This window comes from Canis lupus, chromosome 22, assembly GCF_003254725.2.
Source record: "Canis lupus dingo isolate Sandy chromosome 22, ASM325472v2, whole genome shotgun sequence".
Taxonomy (NCBI): Eukaryota; Metazoa; Chordata; class Mammalia; order Carnivora; family Canidae; genus Canis; species Canis lupus.
This window is the reverse complement of record NC_064264.1, coordinates 31,097,274-31,119,256: the sequence shown is the minus strand read 5'-3', so window position 1 is coordinate 31,119,256 and position 21,983 is coordinate 31,097,274. Positions and strand designations below refer to the sequence as shown.

Sequence of the window (21,983 nt, the reverse complement as noted above, 5' to 3'; positions counted from 1 at the left end):
CAAAGAAGCTTTTACTCAAGAAATCCTTTGTGTCTCACAGTAAATTTTTGTGATTTTTTAGAATCAGGGTTCCATATTTTTCTTGTGGAAATTTTTTCTTGATGTTTTACATTTCTTTGTGCTATTGTGAAAGAAATAGTAATACAATATATATAGATCATTAAGAATTCTAATTTTTTTTATCTACTGGTGCTGTGAGATATGCACGATCATACAAGTTACCCCTGGTTCAAAGTAAAATCATGATTAAATCCAAGTCTATCTGGACTCCAGCCTCCTACAGTCTCTTCTATACGAATTCCTTTCAAACATTTACCTAATGACAAAAGTGAAAACACTGAGAAAAAGGGCAGAGTTGCAGGAGGGCATTTTTCTACAAAACCTTTTAACTAAAATTAGTTCTCAGTGCAGATGTACCATGTAGTATCTGTGCATTTTCTCAAACACCACCCGTCTCCCGGGATCTATGTGTTACAGTTTGAAAAGTATGGTCTACAGTTCACTACTTCCCCCAAGAAGATTCCAAAAGAGGGGACTTAATCACATTTTAGGCCAAAGAAACTTGAGTCTAGAAATGCAAAATAAATTATTTGGATGCTTAGAGTTCTCAAGTATATAATTACGATGAAGATTCAGCACTGTGGTTCTCATGTCTAGAAGTAAGCTACTTGTCATTTAGTGGAAAACCATAAAATGCACTCTTCTGATTAATAATCACAATAAAAGGATGACGTGTATCCTTAATAAGTTTAGCAATTGATATAAAATGCAATCTAATAAATATAGCTATCATTTGACAAAGTGTCCATTTGAAGGAGGGCTTCTCCCAGATTCTAAAATCACATAGATTTTTACAACGGCAAACTAGAAACACTTAAACATATTTGATGAAAACTTGCGATTAAAATGTGAACTCTGAGCAACTAATGATAGTACACAGAAATTAATACATAAAACCCTATTTCAAAGTTCTCAGCAAGAAAAAGGGAAATCTGATCAACCAATGGCCATGAAGCAGATAATATCAGAAGACGAGCTGTGTGGGGCAATAAAGATTTCCCTTGGATTGCTGGCCAAGGATTTCATCACTTCCTTCTTAAAGAATGCTTCAAGTTAATGCCTGAATCACAGGGATACTCTCAGTTAAATCATGTTTACTTAAGTTGACTGCTTAGTGAATTATATGCAGTTCATTCCACAGTATGAGTTTAGCCTTCAAAGCATATTCTCTTCACAGAAAAATGATTTCCTTAGGTATTTCAGTCAAAATTCCAGTGGGTAGAGAAGTCACTGCAAATATGGAATGGTAGCTGAGATGATGATGGAGTTCACCACCGAGGGAGAGCACCACAACCTCCAAACAGATACCACACTGCCTTCCTACAGAGTTGCTGACAGCTCCTTAGATTAAAAGCCTGGGAATACAGCCAATAACAGGACTGACCCCATGCACTACAAATAAAAATGTATCTCATTATATCATAGTCATACTACACACACAAGTATTACTGGATAAGGAAATACTTATTTCCACATAATTTTGTTCTTTTATAAAGCCGGAGGGAAGCTCATTTATTGCTCCTACATATTTTATGTGAAAGAAATTTTTAAGATCATTGAAAAATTCAGTAAGATGAAAGTCAGGCTTTTTGTTCTGGTTCTGTTCACTATGTCTTGGCAAGTTGCTCGACTGATATGTTTTGTTGTCCTCATCTATCGACTGATATGTTTTGTTGTCCTCCTCATAGGTTAGACTAGATAAAGCTATGCTCCATTCCAATCAGAAATTTTTGTCAATCAGATCAAAGATTTACATGAAGCTAAAAGTTTTTTTTTAATTTTTATTTATTTATGATAGTCACACACACACACACACAGAGAGAGAGAGCAGAAACATAGGCAGAGGGAGAAGCAGTCTCCATGCACCGGGAGCCTGACGTGGGATTTGATCCCAGGTCTCCAGGATCACACCCTGGGCCAAAGGCAGGCACCAAACTGCTGCGCCACCCAGGGATCCCGAAGCTAAAATTTTAATTAAAACTCTGGCCTGTTTATCTGCTTTTGTCTAACCTGACACTTAAAATCAACCAAATGTTTCACTAAAATTTTTCCTGATAACATATCTCAGTTTTCTCAAACTGATTGTTCCAATAAACACTGGAGTATGACAAATATCAAAAAGATCATATCTGCTTTATAAACTGTGAAAGCGAAAGGCAGTTTTAAATTTGACGTTTCATGAAAAGTAAACTTAAAATTCACAAATGCTGTACTTTAGCTTTGTGTTTACTATAAATGTTTGAAAGCCAACTTATAAAATTCCTCAGTAAATCTTTGGGAATTGAGTGCGAAACCTGAGACACACATGACCTGGTCAACAATGGGAAGCAATGAAAATGCTAGAAGTTAAGGCAGAGCTAGGTATGCCATGAGAAACACCCTTCTGGGGGGGCAGAGAGCTACTACTTGCAACCTGCAAGTGGCCCCAAGTTTGAGTCCCACAGCTCTGTATCATGAATGGAAATGGTGGAGAAAAAGACATGAATGAGACAAGTCAACTTTGCTACCAATTATTAAGGAAAACTTGGTTAGAATAACTTTTCTATTCCTATCAAAGAATCAGCTTCTAAAACCAATTTTTCAGGATTAGGACATGAATAGAAGTTGAAAATTGCCCCCCATCTGCATTAATCAATTCTTAGGTTAGAACTCAGGATATAACATAGACAAATTGACCAAATGCACACAAATCCCTGGAGGATGTCATGCATCTCCCAATTCACCCCACCCTGCTTTATTCCAGGGTACACTTATGCAAGAAATATGATTTTTCTTTTTTGGGGAAGATAGGGTAGAGGGGATATGGGCTTGGCCTCTCCCCCTCACAGCTCTTGACTGCAATGTTTTTTAGCTGTCAAGAAAAACAAATCTATAAAATAATGGAGTTTACCATTTCATCATCTGTGCAAACAGGGAGGTCCTTTTAAAAAAATGTTTTTATAATCACTTGTGAAAATAGAATTGCCTTGAAGAATTTACTCTCCCTATGGGTGATAGGATTCACCAGCTGACAGCTCCCACACGGAAACTCAAAGAGGCTCTCATTTCTCTGCTGCCCATAAATGTGTTAAGTCTCAGGGAAGTTAAAAGGCAATGCCATCTCAAATCACAAGAAGTAGCAGAGCTGTTGACAAGCAGAACAGCCCCTTGGAAGCTGTCGCAATTTAACTCGAAAAAAGACAAAGTTAATACAGTAAGCTTAATCACTTGCAAAGGAAATGGGAAAGTTAAACAAGTAAAGCATAAATTTATGTTTGCAAATATCATTCAACTCACCTCTCTTGAGCTGAAAACCAGGACTTTTTATCTCAACTGCCAGCAGTGATTGATCCCCAGGTAAATCCTGCTGAAACTAATGCGTTCCTGGAGTTAAATGAGTGTTGTTTCCACCTCTACCTGACTGTGTTAATGAACAATTTAGAGGCTTCTCCCTCAGTGGCTGAGTCACCCAGGGAGGAGGTGGGTGGTATGAAAGAGGGTGTCACCTTGTACAAATACCAATTCAATTAAAACAGGCTCACTCATGGACCTACCGTCTTTGTTTGGTAAATTCTTGTTGTAAGTTATGGCTTTGTTATGACAAAAAGACGGCGCTCCTGTTATCGCCCTTTTCATTGATATCAACAATACACATGACTATATCACTGACAAGGAGGCAGAGTACCCAATTTGTTTTGGATTCTCTTAAAAAACAAAACAAAAACATAAGGTAGGAAGAATTTTCCTCTCTCATAGTGGCTGGAAGGCTGGGGCACAGAGGCACAACACGGAGCACTCTGCTTGTGAGAATCATATCCTTTAGGAGAGGAAAGTCCTTTGAAACTCTGACATCAGAAAATAAGAAAGGACACAAATCCTACATATGGCATATTTTATAAAACCATCAGAGGAAACATACATTGTGAAATATAAGAATTCTGATCCTTTTATTATTTCAATGTAGATAAACATGTGAAAAAGATGCTTGAAACACCTTTCATAGCTGAGTAGACTCCAGTGTCAACACCTGCTCTGGCAAGGAAGCAACAACCCAGGAAAGCCAAGCTTGGTAGGGGTTCCCATTACAGGGTCTGAAATGCATCTTCCATAATGCCAAGGAGGCTTTACAAGAAGCTCAGCAAACCTGGAACATTGCTGAGCAAAGCCAAGTCATTAGAACTTCCTGGGTCATATTTATTTATTCATCCTTCATATGAACAATTAACCAAATCCTTCCAATTTCAAGCCAGCTCCTGAAAATTATAGTAGAGCTGAGCTGTAGTCACTAGAAATGACCATAAAAAAAGTAGGAAAATGTTCAGATAGAAAGACACAGGCAATTATAATATGCAGTTGCTATGCATGGGACATCACCCCCTTAACGTGCCCTTTTTCTGGGCTAAAGAATTTGAAAATCTAAAATGGGAAATGTTCTTTAACAATAACATACATACACATGTCTATTCAGTTCTTCTAAGAAATTTTATAAATGCAAAATATTTTAGAAATATGTTCTAAATTTCTGTGGTGCCTGTAAATTGGTTGGATCGAGGTTGAATATTAATACTACGGATGAGAAAGCTGAAAAAAATATGTTTGGCTGAATTAAAATAAATTAGGAGTTATATTCAGCATTATAAAGAAGATACATTCAGTAAAATAAATTAGAAGTTATATGTAGTATGATTCAGCATTCATTTAGCCAAATGAAGGGCTAAAACAGTTCCAGAGCCAGCTTGGAGGGAAAGGTAGTTAACTTACATTATAGAATGTTTAAATGTGTGTATTTGTCCTCATGAAATACAGAACCAGCAAAATAAGTTTTTAATTTTAATGAAGTAAAATATACTGTCCAAGATATATCTTAGGCTTTTGAACTTCCAAGCAATTATTTCTGCATGTAATTGATGCAGGAATATTCCTTCTTATATAGCAGGAACCCATACCACTAAGCCACACAAGTGTCTTTTCATTTAGAACCAAATCTTTAACTCAAGAAAGGGATAATTCTAAATACTTGGGCAAAATTCACATCTCCTGGCTGAGCAGACATTCAATGAAAAGACTGCTGAGAATTAAGACTCTCAAATTTTGAGGAGGTCAATCAAGAGTCAAGAATGTGTTTGGGTGTGGAGGTGGCCAAATAGGTTTGGTCTTGGTTTCACTCAGGCCTTGAGCATGCTTGGAATACTTGGCTTCACCTCGCCTATTTCACTGTGACTGTCCTGAGTTCTTGAGGTCTCTTTAGAACTTGAGCTCCTAGGCTGGGATGGCAAATGTTTTATTGCAGGTGCCAATGCCAATTGCTTGGTAGTGGCTGCCTGGAGGGATATGATGAGGTCTGTAAAGCAACTTTGGACTTACACAGGAGAGTGCCATAGTTTTAATTAACAATGTCTGTCACCTGTCTTAGGGTTTTTTTGTTTTTTTGTTTTTTTGTTTTTGTTTTTGTTTTTGTTTTTGTTTTGTTTTTTGCTATGTATATCTCCTAATATAGAACAGTGGTATATCTTTTTTTTTCTTTTTGTTTTTTAACAGTGCTTTTTCTAATATGTTATATCCAATGAAATAATCAGCCAAATGAACACTTATTATTACATAATAATGAGAATAGCAAATACTTACATAGTAGCTGTTAATGTGTGAGGCATTGTTCTAAGTACTTGTCATACATTAATTTAATAATTGTTATTAGATGATTGTCTCCTTCTGCTACGGTCTGTTTCCTTGAAATTCATGTTGGAATTTTAACCCCCCAAAGAAGATAATGTTGGGGCTTTTGAGAGGTGCTTAGGTTATGAGGGTAGAGTCCTCATGAACAGGATTGGCATTCGTATAAAAGAGACCTCTCAGAACTTCCTAGCTTCTTCCTTAACTTGAGGACACAGTAAGTAGGCACAGGAACCAGGAAGAAAAGCTTCATCCAACCATGCTGGCACCTTGATCTCAGACACACACACACACACACACACACACACACACACACACACATAACCTGCTCCCAACTCCAGAACAGTGAAAATTAAATTTGTGTTGTTCATAAGCTGCCTAGTCTTTGGTATTTTGTTATAGCACCCTGAACAGACTAAAATACCTCCTGACCCAAGACAGATTCCAAGAGTGATGTGGAAAATGTAAAAAATACAAATAGGACAAATCAGCATCTTGAAATTCTCTAATCTATTACACAGATTACAACCCCCGACTCTGGGTTGAAAGATAGAGGGTTCCCTTTTTTCCTCCGAGATGGAAAAAAAAATGTTATGTGCATGTTAAAACAAAGATATATCATTAGGATGTAATTACAGAGCCAGTTTCTCTTTTGCTGGGAGTAGACAGACGTCAGAATTAATGAATTACTGCCAGTGCTGCAAGAGCTGGTACATTGCTTAATACACTTTAATGGTGCCAGCATAATGCAGACCAGTGGAGAGCACAGCAGAGAGTGCACAGAAGCCTGAGTGCCCCTTTCTGAACAGACTCACCCTTCACTATGGGCAAATCACTTAACCCTTATGCCCATGTCTTTCTTGGTACAGTGAGATTATGAGATCTACCTCTTTACCAACTGGGTTAAGGTCACAATGAAGATGTCAGGATTTTTTTAACCAGGACTCCAAACCTTTGATTTATAGAAAACATCAGGAAGAACCAGGAGAACTCAGTTCTGAGTCCTTTCTGACTCTTCATGCTGCAAACAGGCAATTCTCCTGCCCAAAGAAAACAGCAGAGATTATGCATGGTTGATGGTGATTATAATGATGATGATGAAAAAAACAATAGCAACAACAATTGTTTAAATATGTGCCAATCTCTGCTAAGTGCTTTACGCACATGGTTTCATTTGATCTGCACAAAACCCCAACACAACAGGAACTGCTGTTATATCCATGATAGAGATAAGAAAACAAAAGTTTAAAATAAACACATCTAGGAATTAGATGTGTCCAGAATTCCAATGGAGGCAGACTGACAGCAGAGCCCACATTGTTGGGTATGAAGCTCCGTTGTCTCTCCAAAGTGTCAGAAAGGAGCATGGGCACTACTTAATTCAAGAGACCGGCTAGAGCGCAGGATAAGCTAAATGTATAGGAGGCCTGAGGCCTGAATAATAGGTGACAGAAAAATACAATGGCTTTCAGCAGGAAATGTATGTATATATGCACGTATATCATCATAGCCTACTTGTATTGGATTACAATGTTAGACCAGAGAATGGCCCTGAGTAGCTTCTGAATCGAGGCACCTTTAATGATAGTGTAAATTTAACTCATCAGTTTTCTTTTTTTTCTTCATTTAAGGAACATTTATTTGTTAAGACTATTTTTAGAGCAGTTTTAGGTTCGAAGCAAAATTGAGAGTCATGTACAGAGAAACCCTACATACCCCTTCCCCCCACACATGCACAGCTCCCTCTATTATTAACAACCCCCACCAGACCGGTACATTTGTTAAATGGATGAATGCACGTTTTTATCACTCCAAGTCTATAACTTATGTTAGGACATCACTCTTGGTGCTGTATATTCTCTTGATTTGGATGAATATACAATAACATTCATCCCCTCCCCACAATTCCCGGCAACCATTCACCTTATTACTGTCTTCACAGTATTGCCTTTCCAAAACATCATCTTGTTGGAATCACATAGTATGTACCCTTTTCAGATTGGCTTCTCTCACTTAGTGATATACATTTAAGGTTGTTCCATGTCTTTTCATTGCTTGATAGTTCATTGCTTCTTAGCTATTCCACTGTCTATTCAACAATTTATTTATCCATTCACCTAATGAAAAACATCTGTTTCCAACTTTTGGCAATCATGAACAAACTTGCTATAACCATCCACAAGCAATTTTCTTTTTTAAAAAAGCATTTACACAATGTATTTTGAACCACCCATATATTTACATTTTTTAGAAATTAAAAGTATAGAAAGCAATACGATGAAAAGTCTTCCTCTCCCCTCAAACTCTGATCTCCAGTAAAAGGCAGTTGTTTGGTTTCTTCTGGGTCCTTCATATATATGAGCAAATGTAAGATACAGATATTTCCTTCATTTTTTACACAAATGTTTGCATATTATACAGTTCTGAATCTTTTTTTGTTTTTTGCTTTAACATTATATCCTGAAGGTCTTTCCACACTGTGTTTTTTTGTAGCTGCTTGGTTTTCCATCCTATGCATATGCCATTATCTATTTCATCAATCCACTATTAATGGACATTTCCATCATTTCTAAGCTTCTGCTAAGAAACAATGTGGCAGTAACATTGTACATAAATATTTGGCAGATGTGTGTATATATCTGTAAGATAAATTCTTATGATGTAACTGTTGGATCCAAGAATTTATACATTTTAAAGTTGGTAGATAAATATTAGCAAATTGTCCTCTGTAATGGATTTTTTAAAAATATTTTATTTAGTTATTCATGAGAGAGAGAGGCAGAGACACAGGCAGAGGGAGAAGCAGGCCCCATGCAGGGAGCCTGACGTGAGATTTGATCCCTGGACTCCAAGATCACACTCTCGGCGGAAGGCAGGCTCCAAACTGCTGAGCCACCCGGGGATCCCTTCTGTAATGGATTTATCCCTCTTATTCTCATTTTTCTTCTTCAATTGTTTGATCATTTAACAAATTTTAAATACTTAATATGCTTCTAGTACTGTTTCAGTCCAAAGAGTGCTTGCTCTCCAGGAATTCACCATGTTTAGAGAGATGGACATTGAATTAAATATCTATAATACATCAGGATAAAGTATGCACAGCAATTTTATGGGCATAATTACATGGTAGAGAAACTGAAGAATTCTACCTGGACCTGGGGGTTAATGTTGATACTGAGTTTTGAGGTTTGTATGAACGTTGAAGGTTGAAGGGGAGAAGAGTCATCCATCCACTGTGCCTTCCTTGATTTGCTTCTTAAGGTCTTCCAGATTCCTGCTTATGAATATAGTTCAGGATTTGGCAGTCTAAGGCAGCGTGAGGCATGACTGGTCCAATTAATGAGAGAAGTAGGAGCAGAGATCTAGTTGGGTAAGCCAACTTGCTGCCAGATTTTCCTCAATTATGCCAAAGTTAAGAAAGCCTGCTTGAAAGTGTTGCTACTTTCCTGCTCCTTCCTGCGCCAACCTAAACCACCATTTCTGCAGCAGCAATCATAGTTACATCCATCCACATCTTCCTAGTCATATCATCTCCTGTAGACAAATGTGAGCAACACTGCCAATACAGGGCAAGCCAGTCTCCTGCCTCAATCTGAAATAACCAATTCTGCAGTGACTAGAAGGAAGATTTGCTCTTCCTTCTACTGAGAAAACTAGAATGGCAAATTAATGTTTTTTTTAATTTTTGTTTTTTTTGCAAATCAACTTTTATAATTAAAGTTTTCACTTTCAGATTGTTATTTCATAATTTCATGATCATCATGTCTGATGTTTTTCAATTCACAGTCAGTGCTTCCACTTTATACCAGTCTCTCCATTGCCAAATATCACATGGTATTACATCACAAGCCCCTTTGGAGAGGGCTGAAATTGGTCTGTATTCTAAACATGTAGCACAGTTCTTGTCTCATACATAATAGCACTCACTAGTTGTTGACTGAATGAAGGAATAATGATCATAAACAATAAGTGGGCATACACAGGGGCTATTCACCATTTGCCAAACATCTGGTTTATTTGTCTTATAAGTCTGATTTTCTTATCAGATTTTTCTATCCCTGGCTGAAGTATAGATTATTATAGGCTGAACTAAGGCTATAGTATAAGTTCTTCAACTCACTGGTAATATTCACGATTCTTTCAAAGCAGGAAAAGATTTCTCTGCGTTTTATAGATTGCTCAAACAATAATTATCATAACTGAACTTACTGCCTGAGGTTGGAGTCTCCATGACCTTGCTCTCTGCACATTCACATCCAATGAAATGGTTACAGACCCATCACTGTCAAGTCTACCTCCTGCTTCATGTTAACCTTTTCCTTCTACTTGACTCCCACCACCTGGGCTTGGGTTGAGTCAGGGACCTCATCTTGAGGGAACTTCATTTCATTCACTTGTTAACTGGCCTCTTTGCTGTTAAGACTTGTCCCCTACTGAGACACTCAGGCTCTTTCAGGTTGTAAAGATCAGAGAGAGATAAGCTCCAGAAATCTCAGTTAATGGGAATACACTACCAGTGGCAATTAAACAGGGAAGAGCCATGGTATCCCCAAATAATGATGCTCAGAAATCTACAGTTTAATACAGGAAAAAGATTCAATGTAGCAACCACACTGAAGTAAAGAAAGCATTATAGGTAAAGGCTGTTTCATAATAAAGGGTCAGACAGAGAAGCCACTTGCAAGCAAGACCTGGCTTTATCTCCCACATAGAGAACCACTGATTTATGAATGGATTACCCAAATGGAGTCTCAGCTGGAATTTCTTTTTTTTTTAATTTTTTTTTTATGATAGTCAGAGAGAGAGAGAGAGAGAGGCAGAGACACAGGCAGAGGGAGAAGCAGGCTCCATGCACTGGGAGCCCGATGTGGGATTCGATCCCAGGTCTCCAGGATCACGCCCTGAGCCAAAGGCAGGCGCTAAACCGCTGCGCCACCCAGGGATCCCCTCAGCTGGAATTTCTTATACCCTGTTGGTCATGTATGCATATTCCTGCTACGTGACCAGGCCTTCTGGGGTCTTACCAGGTACAAACCATCAATTTTACTGTGAACAATGAACAATGCCGATTAGCTGGTACAAATCATACTAAAACTTTTAGGGCACATGGTGACAAAGTAATATTATTAATTAACATGTTTCAGGTAAATGCTGTGAATGCTTATTTCTTATTGTAGTAGAATATCTCATCTAATCCCAGGCTTGCTGGAATTAACCTTCACAGCACAGGAAGTTTAGTACAAAGATTCGGGAGGCTGAAAGGAAGACAGACATGTCAGCAGCCTTCTTAGAAATTATATAGTATTCCCTGCTGGTTACTTTGCAAAAACAACACTGGTTACTTTGGCACCTAATAGCAGATCTGTGAATCTCTCTACCATGACTTAGTTCCCCTCCCTCTGATTCTCCCTTCTTCCTACCATGTTACCAGTTTTTCATAGTCTCTGTATGTATCAGTTTAAAACCTCTGAGAGAGAACTGCTTTGACTTGGGGACTCATCTGCATTCTTACAGATAGAGCCCTTGCATCAGTCCATCTCCTAGGCTTTTGGTGAGCCATAGAAGACAGTTTTGCTCAGACACCTGTCCCATCTCAATCAGTTGTGACCAAAACTACAGCACTGCATGGTTCAAAGCACAGTTCCATGCGAGCTAAGTGCATAGCACACACTTACTACTTTCTCCTCAATAAAGACACATCACCCCTTAATATTATTTTTCCAAAACATTGAAATCATATCCTTCCTCAGCCTCAAACATATCATAAGTTCCCATGTCCCAGAAAGTTCAAACACCTTAACATTCATATAGGACTGTGTTGTCCAACACAGCAGCCACTAGCCATGTGTGGCTACTTAAGTTTAAATTAATCAAAATTAAATATATTTAAAAATTTAGCTTTTCAGTTGCACTAGCCATATTTCAAATACCATATTGGATAGGGCAGGTAAGATAAACGGGAAGCTGGCTGCCTTATTGAAACCACTTCCAACTATTCCAGGCTCATCCTCCATCACTTAGCCCCACTCACCCTAGCTTTAACCACATCACAATCCTTGCTGTTGCCCAAACATATTATGCAGTTTAGGCCTTTAATATTTATTCTTTATGGCATACCCGTGACCTGAAATATCCTTGCCTCTTGTGCACCTGGCAATGTCTTATTCACCTTTAAAGGCCTGGCAAACATATAACCTGCTCTGTGAAGATACTCCTACCATCCCACTCCCCAAACACAGGCAGGTACCTGCTTTCTTTCTGTTTCAAGGGAGCTCTGTATGTGCCTCTATTTTTTTTTAAGATTTTACTTATTTATTCATGAGAGACACAGAGAAAGGCAGAGGCATAAGCAGAGGGAAATGCAGGCTTCCTGAAGGGAGCCTGATGAGGGACTCGATCCCAGGACCGCAGGATCACGCCCTGAAACAAAGGCAGAGGCTCAACCACTGAGCCATCCAGGTGTCCCTGTATGTGTCTCTATTGTGGTACTTAACTATGCTCTTTGGTAACCTTCTTGTATTCAGCAAAGCACATACATTCTAGAAGACTTTAATAGTGGAGGCAGTATGGCTGGTAGTACTTAAGACTGCTGCCCAATGGCCTCTGCCACTGATGAATTGTGTAACCATGTGCTACTCTTGTCTCAGTTTCTTCGTCTGTGAAATGAGGATATTAAAATAATACTTCCCATATAGGATCATAGTGATGATCAATTGTGTTTCTATTAACAAGCACTTAGAATGTGGCCTGGAACTTATTCAGGGTGCTACCTAAAAATAAGCTATTAGTAAAATATTAATGCATTTCATGTACATATAAAATGTAAATATTAATGCCTTTTATTTACATTAATATGTATCTGGGAAGAACAAGAACGCATGTGCTAGACCCATTTATTGTTTGATGGTCAAACTCTTTAATGAGCTAGAATAATTAGTTGTTTATGACTAAACATAGATATTAGATTTTTTTTTCTTTTAAAGATTTTATTTATTTACTTGACAGAGAGAGAGCACAAGTAGGTAGAGTGACAAGGGAGAAGCAGGCTCTGAGCAGAGAGCCTGATGTGGGGGCTTGATCCCAGGACCCTGGATCATGACCTGAGCTGAAGCAGATGCTCAACCTACTGAACCACCCAGGCGCCCCGTACATATAGATTTTGAAAGGTGTATGATAAGTCTACTCAAGAGTCAGTCCCCGGGACTTATTGATAAATTATTGATGGATGTATAAAAGGCTTATCATCCAGGAAACTTTCTTTTGAGTAAGAAGAGATGATTTATAAACAATAGAATGAGAGGTGCACTTGTGTGTTCCGGTGTTTACTGTCCCACTATTTCTTCTCTTTGACAGCAGCTTGTTACTAGGTACATTCTCTTCTTTTTGATTGACTAGATGCTTATCTCTTCTCAGTCCCAATCTCTCTTCTCTTCTTCAGTTTTCCCACATCCATCCACCATGGTACAGTTTCATTTCTCTCTTAAAATCTATTTTCTCTCTCCTCTAATAATTCACTATTGTATTAGTTTCCAATTGCTGCTGTAATCTATTACCACAAATCTAGTGGCTTAAAACAATACAATGAATTAGCTTACAGTTCTGAAGTTCAGCAGTCTAGGTCAGTTTCATTGCACTAAAGTCAGTGTGATAGCAAAGTTGGCTCCTTTAGGAGGTTGAGAGAAAAAATGCATTTCTCTTTTTTCGGATTCTGGATGCTGTCTGCTTCCCTTGGTTCATGAATCCTTCTTTGCCTCCTTTCAATCTCTTGCTCTGTCATTACATCCTCTCCTTCTGACTTTGATCTTCTGTCTCTGTCTCAGAAGGACACTTGTGATTACATTGGGCCCACACAGATAATCCAGGATAATCTCCTCATCTCAAAATCCTTAATTTGATCATATCTGCCAACTACTTTTTGCTGTGGAAGGTAACCTATTCTCAGATTCTAGGGATTAGGGTATGGACATCTTTGGGGAAACATTACTCTGTCTACTGTACCTATCACATTTTTACAATTTCTCAGCATTTTAATTTCATCTATTTTTACAATTTAAAAAAACTAAACATTTCATTAAGTAACGTTCAAAATGCATGTAGTTATTTGACTTAGTAAATGAATTTTAAAAACTACACTCTTAAAAATAATTGACATCCTTAGGATTACATGTAAAGTTTTACACTTAAAAATCTTGTGAACAACTGTGAGAGACACATGCAATTTTTTAAACATTCTCTCCATTTCACTTATAAATTATATAAACAATATTAACTTAATAGGCATGTTTTCAGAGGGTCACTGGATGCTTGAGTATGGGTTGTAGAGATCATGTGAAATCTATTCCCAGTTGAAGTTAGGGGAAATATATCTAAATTGTATATATTAGCTAAGCTATGCAGACACATGTATATACCTTTCTCTACATGTTCATATTTACACATACATAATGCATATATTAGATTTATACACATATCTCATATATTAGATTTATACATATATGGCACATGTATATTATATTTAAACATGTGCACACACACATCAATAGCTCTTCCTGTGTTTGTCTTCCCTATCAGAATGTAAGCATCTCCAGGGCACAAGCCCAAATTTGGATTCCTCAAATCCATAATGTCTACACTAGGTCTGACTTAACCAGTTCTCAGTGATTATTTCTTTTTTTTTTCTTTTAATTTTTTAAAATTTATTTGACAGAGAGAGAGGGAGAGATGCTTGCAAGCCCAAGCAGGGGGAACAGCAGAGGGAGAGGGAGAAGCAGGCTCTCCACTGAGCAGGGAGCCTGACTCAGGACTCGATCCCAAGACCCTGGGATCTTGACCTGAGCAGAAAGCCAAAGCTTAACTGACTGAGCCACCTAGGCGCCCCTTAGTGATTATTGCTTATCTGAGTATGTTTGCATTACCATGTGACACATAGAAAAATGGAATCAAAGCTGCCTGACCAAAAAAAAAAAAAAAAGTGAAATCATTAGACCCTTCCTTCTGTGTCTTCTTTCTCAATATCTCAGCCTTCAAAAGATTAGACCACAGAACTGAATTCTAACAGTCCTCCTCCTTCATGCTTACTTTTCTGTTGCTGTTTGACTTTACCTCCTAAACATTCTCACTGAATCTCTCAAGCCACTTGGTTTTCCCAAATTGTGTCCTTGCTTCTTCTCCACACACAATATCTGAAAAACCCCCACTGCCTACATGCTCCCACTCACCTCACCCCAGGACTTTATTCCTTCCACCCACTTCCTCCTCCTCTCTTGTTTCTCCTCACAACTCATCTTTGGATTGTCTCTCGTGCCTTTTATTTTATACAATCAAAGGATAAATTCTCGGAAGAGAAGAGAAAATTCTAGAAAATTTTTAATTTCCAAACATTATTGTAAACTACTGGATAATTCTTTCCTGAGACAAAATTTGCAAAAATTTTAATGATGTCCCTAGAAAAGAAAGATCTGCAAATATTTTGGAATTGGTATGCCTTATCATTTGCTTTGATTTTACAACAGTTCCTCCCCTCATCAAGTTATTTAAAATTATTAAAAAATAATTGGCCTCAATTATTTGGGAGTAAGGTGTGTGTGTGTGAGGGAGGGGTAGAGAGAAAAAGAGAGAGAGAGAGAAAGAAAAGCTTGAGGTCATTGAGAATACTACAAGATAATTTACGTCACACATCTCATGCTCTTTTTAAATTTCTGATGTTTTTCATTTTTCTTTTTTTTTCTGCTATTGGTTTGCTTTTTATTTTCCATTTTCTTTGCTTAATATTCCATTCTTTCAGGAAAAAAATTATATATGTTTATACATTCAAATGTCTTCTATGAAAACAAATCTTGACTTTTGCCAGTTTTACTATTAATATGTAAAACAGAAGAGTAAAGAAGGTGAGGAAATTTAAAACTAACAAACCAATCAAATCCCCAAGGCAGGCTAATAAGTGACCTAAAAACTTGATTAAGTTCATATTTTTATATAAATGGCACAGATACTGACTCATAATTCTAAAGTCTATGTTTAAAATACGGGGATCCCTGGGTGGTGCAGTGGTTTAGCGCCTGCCTTTGGCCCAGGGCGCGATCCTGGAGACCCGGGATCGAATCCCACGTCAGGCTCCCGGTGCATGGAGTCTGCTTCTCCCTCTGCCTATGTCTCTGCCTCTCTCTCTCTCTCTGTGTGACTATCATAAATAAATGAAAAAAAAAATTTAAAATACGACGGTTACAAAAGTACATCTTACAGAATATTTCTTCCCAATCAGGGAAAATTTCCAAGAAACCATCGAGATCAATATTCACCATTTTTTCACTAGCAAATAAAATATGATATCCCTTGGCTCTGAGTACAGATAGAGACAAAGGTCATTATTAAAGGGTCAAGCAGAATACAAATGTTATAACAGCTTTCACTATTAACATAATTGATACAACTCAGAATCAGTCCTCCCTTTTGTTCTTTGTTCTCTGGCCAGAGGTTAACAATCTTCTTAAAGGGCCAGATAGTAAATACTTTATTTTAGGCTCTGTGAGCCATATCCCAACGCTTGACTCTGCCATTGCGACAGGAAAGGAACTGTAGACAGTTTGGTCAAAGAATGAGCAGGGGCAGAATGGCTTGCAGAAGCCAGAGCTGGCAGTACTGGGCCAACCTCTGGCCTATGCTAACTGAATCCTCCTGAAAACAAACAAACAAACAAACAAACAAACAAACCAAAACAAAACAAAAAAATATGCCTCTTACCTTTCCTCCTTCCTGTGGAGGGGGAATGAATAGAAAAAAATATCATAAATGTACTGCAAACCTCCTTTCGCGGACAAGAATACTGAGGTTCTGAATGGTCAGGTGTCTTGCCAACAACTTCATTTGTGTGCAAGTAAAACCAGAGTCCATTCAGAATTATGGAACATTCCTTAACCACTTACTCTTTCAGGTAAGCCTCAAAGCACTTAAACCTTCTCTGACTTCAGCTTCACAACTTCTTTCTAAAGTACTATTATCATCTTCATTTCACAGATGAAGAAACTGAGATTCAGAGAGGTTAAGCAATATGCCTAGGGTTTCACAGCAGGCAAATTCTCCAGAGAAGACTTAGGGCTTTTCACCCTCTGCTACTTGCTGCCACTCTTCTTGCTGGTGCTGCACCATGCCCACCACCCCACTTTCCACTGCATACTATTATTCCATGTCCTCTGGGAAGGAAGTCAATACTAGACTTCCCACCATCACATCTGATCCAAGAAGCCATGGTTAGGATTTTTCTCCCCCTCAGAAGCATTCCTATAATCTGACTTGCTTATCCAGTCTAACTGTAATTCTGCAACACAGAAACAGGGAGTGGACCCTGACTTCACACACCCATGGCCAACCTCATGTAAAAGTCTGGGAAATGTGAAGTGTTTGATCTTTGCTTGCACAACATCAACCCAAGGAGACTTCATGAGGAAGTCAGCTTCATGCTTCCTCTCTCTGTTAGACTCCTGATGCAGTTCCAGTGTCCACAGCCACTGGGAGTTCAGAGGGGGCCCCCAGAAAAACTGGACTGGAGTTCACTTTCATTTCACAGTTGAAATGTGTGACTCTTTTAGGAAGTTGGGCCTTCCCAGCATCCCTAATGCTGCCCTGCATTAGCATCCGCCTACTTCCCTTGCTTTGTTTCTCCATAAGCCCTGTAAAACAAGTTGGTGTAGAAAATGTAGGAAGAGGTGAAGACATGTTCAGTGCTCATTTTTTTCTGAATAAATGTATTTCCTTATGAAGGTTTGGTGTGTCATACCTAAAGCCTCCACTTTTAAAAGAAAAAAAACTTTCGCAAGCTAAATAGCAAGCTATGAGCAGAATAGAAAGTTTTCTAAGTTGATATGTTCATGTTACAAAATCAAATATTATTCTTCATGTATCATTTACATGGATGTAAGCCACTGTTACTTGTTGTTTACTTAAGGAATTATGTGGTCTACACACTCATTTTTATCTCAGACTCTAGAAAAAAACATATATAAACTGCACTATCTTCAGATTACTGACACCTATAAGCATATATTCCCTGGCTCTCCTTTCCCAGCCAAGCCCCATTTTGCATCTGTTAAAAGAGTTAGGTCCAGATGAAAAAATTAAAAGGGAGCAAACTGCTCTCTTGCAGCAAGAGTAATTCCTAGTGGTTTCTAATGAAGCTACTTGATAAAGTCTATGGCCCTTTACTCTTTCACCCAGATCTTTATTTCTCCAAGAGTAAGAAAAAAAAAATCTGGAGTCAAATTGGATAAGGCAGCTCATAGTAAAATGAGATTGGGATAATAGAATAGTTACACCATAAAATAGCAGCATTAAACACCTTCCTCTCTCACTCACTCACCAGAGTGCACAGCAGGGAAACAGAGAGGGGTTCCTTTAGGTGCTTCCTGAGTCACCTGCAAAGATTAGAAAGAATGAAAGCCAACATAACTCATATAATTATTATTTGCTCCAACAGCAAAGGCAAATCAAGAAATGTTAAAATGTGTATCACTGAAGTCGTTTACTGAAGGTAAAAAAAGTTATTAAAAAACAACAAATTATCATCGAGAGAACCTCACTGAAGCACTTCAAATATTTCTGGGTAAATGCCTAACCACAGAAAAAAATTCTAATGTTGCACCTGAAGTTCCCACTGCCCTGTGAGCGGCTAGGTAGCTTCCTGGGTCTCCTAGGGAAAGTATGCAGCTGGCCCTGTGGGCTCAATTGCCCTTCAAGCCCAATCTGAGAAGGCTCAAGCAAATACACTCTCAAAAGTGAAGACATTCTTTAGGGATTGTGCAAAGGAATTTGGCAGCTGTACTTTCCTCATGAGGTGTGGCATAAAGAGTAAGTTCCTCAGCCAGGGGCATGAGATTATTTACAGCTTCTTTAGAAGAAATTAATATTACATTGTTCTTATCTAAAAATTCACAGTTACATTAAAATGCCTGTAGCCTTCTTCTGCTCTTGATATCTTTAATACATTAAAACAGAAATCATAACAAAACAAAACTTAGCCTGGCTAATGTTATTTGTAATGAACCAAGGAAAGAGTGGAACTCATATAGGACATTTTGCCTAAATACAATTTCTACTTCTCTCTTTTCTTTCCTCCTTCCCTCCATGAGCTCTGGTGAAACAGCTCCTGTTGTTCTCGGTGCATTCTGACAACCCAGGAAGGAGGAGGACTCTAGTACCCCTTATATCCCAAGAGAAACAAGAGGTCTTGGACCCAGAACAGGCCCTTCAGAGGATTCTTTTTCAATCCTAAATGGCACTACGTGTGCAGAAAGATATAATCCTTTAACCATAACCTTCTTTCCACAGGCCATGTCAATCATGGGAAAAGTCAAAGGCTTCAGAGCAATTTGGTTCCTGCCCCCACGGTTTTATCTCAAGGGTTCCTACCAGATCCAAACTGACATCACTATCTATTTTTGATGTGTGGTTCTAGCTTACTTTGGACAGAATACAATACCTGATGATAAAGGTGCTATAACTCTGTTGGCCTGCAAGGGGAAATACTACTTGTCTACTGGAGGGGAGGAGTCTTGCACTGAGTGAGAGAATCTGGGAGGTGAGCTGAGCTGTCACCCTGGGTAAGGGCTTAGTCTTTTGTTAATTCTCAGTGGGAGTCAATTGTCATGGCCCCATGAATCATTTGCCAACAGTTGAGTGGGTGGGGCACTGAGGATATTTGTTGTTGTTTTGATTTTTTGCACTAAGGAAGACTCTCTGACTTGTCCATGGGTAGGGCTACACGAAATAATAGGTAAGTTCCTGGAGGCCAGAAAGGCAAAAACTGAAAGACAAGAGGATACTGGGAAAAAGAAGTCAAACAAAACACCTGTAGGTTATCAAGACCCTTTGGGACTAGACCAGAGTTACTTCAGGGAAAGAAAGCTGTACTGTCTGTGATCATTTATTTTTGTGGGTGCTAAGGCAATAATTATTCCTGAATGGCAGTTTGTAGACTTCCCCTCTCCCCAGGACCTATTAGAGCACTTGAGAATTGCCCACTCAACATTACCCTCTAATGCCTGTGTTGCCCAGGTCCATCTTCAGGAGGAAATTCCTCAGAACCAAAGAACAACCGCATGCCATAGGTCCTGCACACAACAGAGAAGGAAATTGATGTGTTTTAAACGTTTATTGCATGGTAAAGAAGAAGGTGATCAAAAAGAAAGATGGCAGGAGAAGGATTGTGAATTGGAGAGACAGTAATTGGGGTTAAGAGGGTGAGACACTCCTTAGAGTCATTGGGCACAAGGGAAGTACTCTATCAAAAAAAAAAAAAATGATTGCATCTCCTAACCAGCATAAAAGCACTTCGAGCACACACTACTATCTAGCATATTGACTTCTTTTTTGCACTTTTTTGTAGTTTTGTGTTGTGCAGGTTATGCATGGATAACCCAGTCCTACCTACTTTCTAAGATGTCTTATTCACAAAGGCTAGAAGATTAGGAACTACAGTTCTCAGAATCCCTTCCAGCAGGGTTTTGCATTACATTCTGCCTACAAGAGACTCACATAAGCTTTGGACAGTGGGAGAGAAGCAGAGACCATAATATTGTTCCTTGCCACTGGCAGGCATGTCATATGCTTTAGCAAAAGGTAGATTTAAGATGCTTCCAGGAGCTTCTGGTATGCTTTCTATGAATTATTTCATTTCAGTGGTGAACATGTAGCTGATTCAAGGTCCTGCAATTCCTCCAAATCCTAATTTCCTGAAATCCATCAGCAGCTTTGTTTAACCTTTATCCTTCTAGGCCTTTCTGTTTCCTTAGCAGAAATTTGACTAACACGTATTCCTTATAAAGCATAATATACCTAGTAGAATTGTAAAAGGAATAACATAAATACTATTTTAATTACTTTAGTTGATAAGTAAAATTTTTTCTTAATAAATATATTAGTTTATAATTAATTCTTTTCAGTTAATTGGTATATAATTCAAATGCCTGGTTCTAAAATAATTTTATTTCAATATTTAGCCTTAATAGCTATAAGAACTAAAAAAAGACATCTCACAAAAATATATAGATAAAAATAGAAGATGCAACTCATTAGCTATGCTTACTAAATTACAATATGAAGAAAATCATGATATGCAGAAAATTATGGAACTTTCTAGAAGGACTTTAAATAATATCTAAATGAAATGTAAACAGATCATGCAGGATGCCTGGGTGGCTCAGTGGTTCAGCGTCTGCCTTTGGCTCAGAGTGTAATCCTGGACCAGAGATTTGAGTTCCACATTGGACTCCCTACAAGGAGCCTACTTCTCCCTCTCCCTCTGTCTGTGTCTCTGCCTTTCTCTCTGTGTCTCTCATGAGTAAATAAATAAAATCTTTCTTAAAAAAAGGAAACAGATCCTGTATTCTTGGATAGGAAGGTTTAATATTATAAAGATTGTAATTTTCTCGAAAATAATCTACAGACTTAATGAAATTCCAAACAAAACATCAATAGAACTCTTCATGGAAATTGATGCATCGATTCTAAAACCTACATGGATGAGGAAGAGAACACCCAAGTACTTTCTGAATAAGAAGGCAGTAGTAGGATGCAGGACTTCTCTCATCAGATATAAAAACTTGTTATAAAGCTGTGGTAATTAATATAGTGGTATATAGGGATAGATACATTGATTAATTGGACAAATACAACAGAAGGAAATTCACACAAATATTTGCCTTTGGTATACAGGAGAGTTGTATGTATTAAGCCTCCCGATCCATTGTACTTTGTTATGGCAGCCCTAGCTAACTAATGGTCTCTAAGCCAGAATTTCTAAAACATTTTTTTAAAGATTTTATTTATTTATTCATAGAGACACACACAGAGAGAGAGGCAGAGACACGGGTAGAGGGAGAAGCAGGCTCCAGGCAGGGAGCCAGATGTGGGACTCGATCCCAGGACTGATCACAGCTCAGGCTGCAGGCAGCGCTAAACCGCTGTGCCACCAGGGCTGCCCTAAGCCAGAATTTCTAATAGTCACTCCTCCTCTGTATTTCCAAGTTTATGAGAGTACAGCAAAGCCTGGAACACACTGACATGTTCTGAAGAATGACTTCTGTGTAGCCGCCCTGGCATCATTTGGAAGAAAAAGGAAGCTGATTAACACTATTAGATTCCAAACTCTCGGGGCACCTGGGTAGCTCAATAGTTGAGCATTTGCCTTTGGCTCAAGTCATGATCCCGGGCCGGGGTCCTAGGATGGAGTCCCACATCAGGCTCTCCAGAGGGAGACTTCCTCCCTCTCTGTGTTTCTCATG

The 21,983-nt window shown here is 38.5% G+C and overlaps 1 protein-coding gene across 26 annotated transcripts in view; it reads right to left on the bottom strand.

The window, feature by feature from the left end:
• The window catches only part of SCEL (sciellin), a 297,125-nt gene that overhangs the window by 105,822 nt on the left and 169,320 nt on the right, over positions 1–21,983 (bottom strand). For 14 of the 26 annotated variants that reach the window (XM_049099241.1, XM_049099237.1, XM_025440923.3 and 11 more), the window contains 2 exons: positions 19,733–19,811; positions 18,062–18,116 (listed from right to left, as the gene is read on the bottom strand). The exons of 2 other annotated variants lie outside the window; for them this stretch is intronic. The gene's annotated coding sequence lies outside the window, so the exon portion shown is untranslated. Of the gene's footprint in view, positions 1–3,336; positions 3,508–18,061; positions 18,117–19,732; positions 19,812–21,983 lie in introns of those variants that run through there. 10 more of the 26 variants (XM_049099251.1, XM_049099252.1, XM_049099249.1 and 7 more) reach the window with 4 other exon arrangements.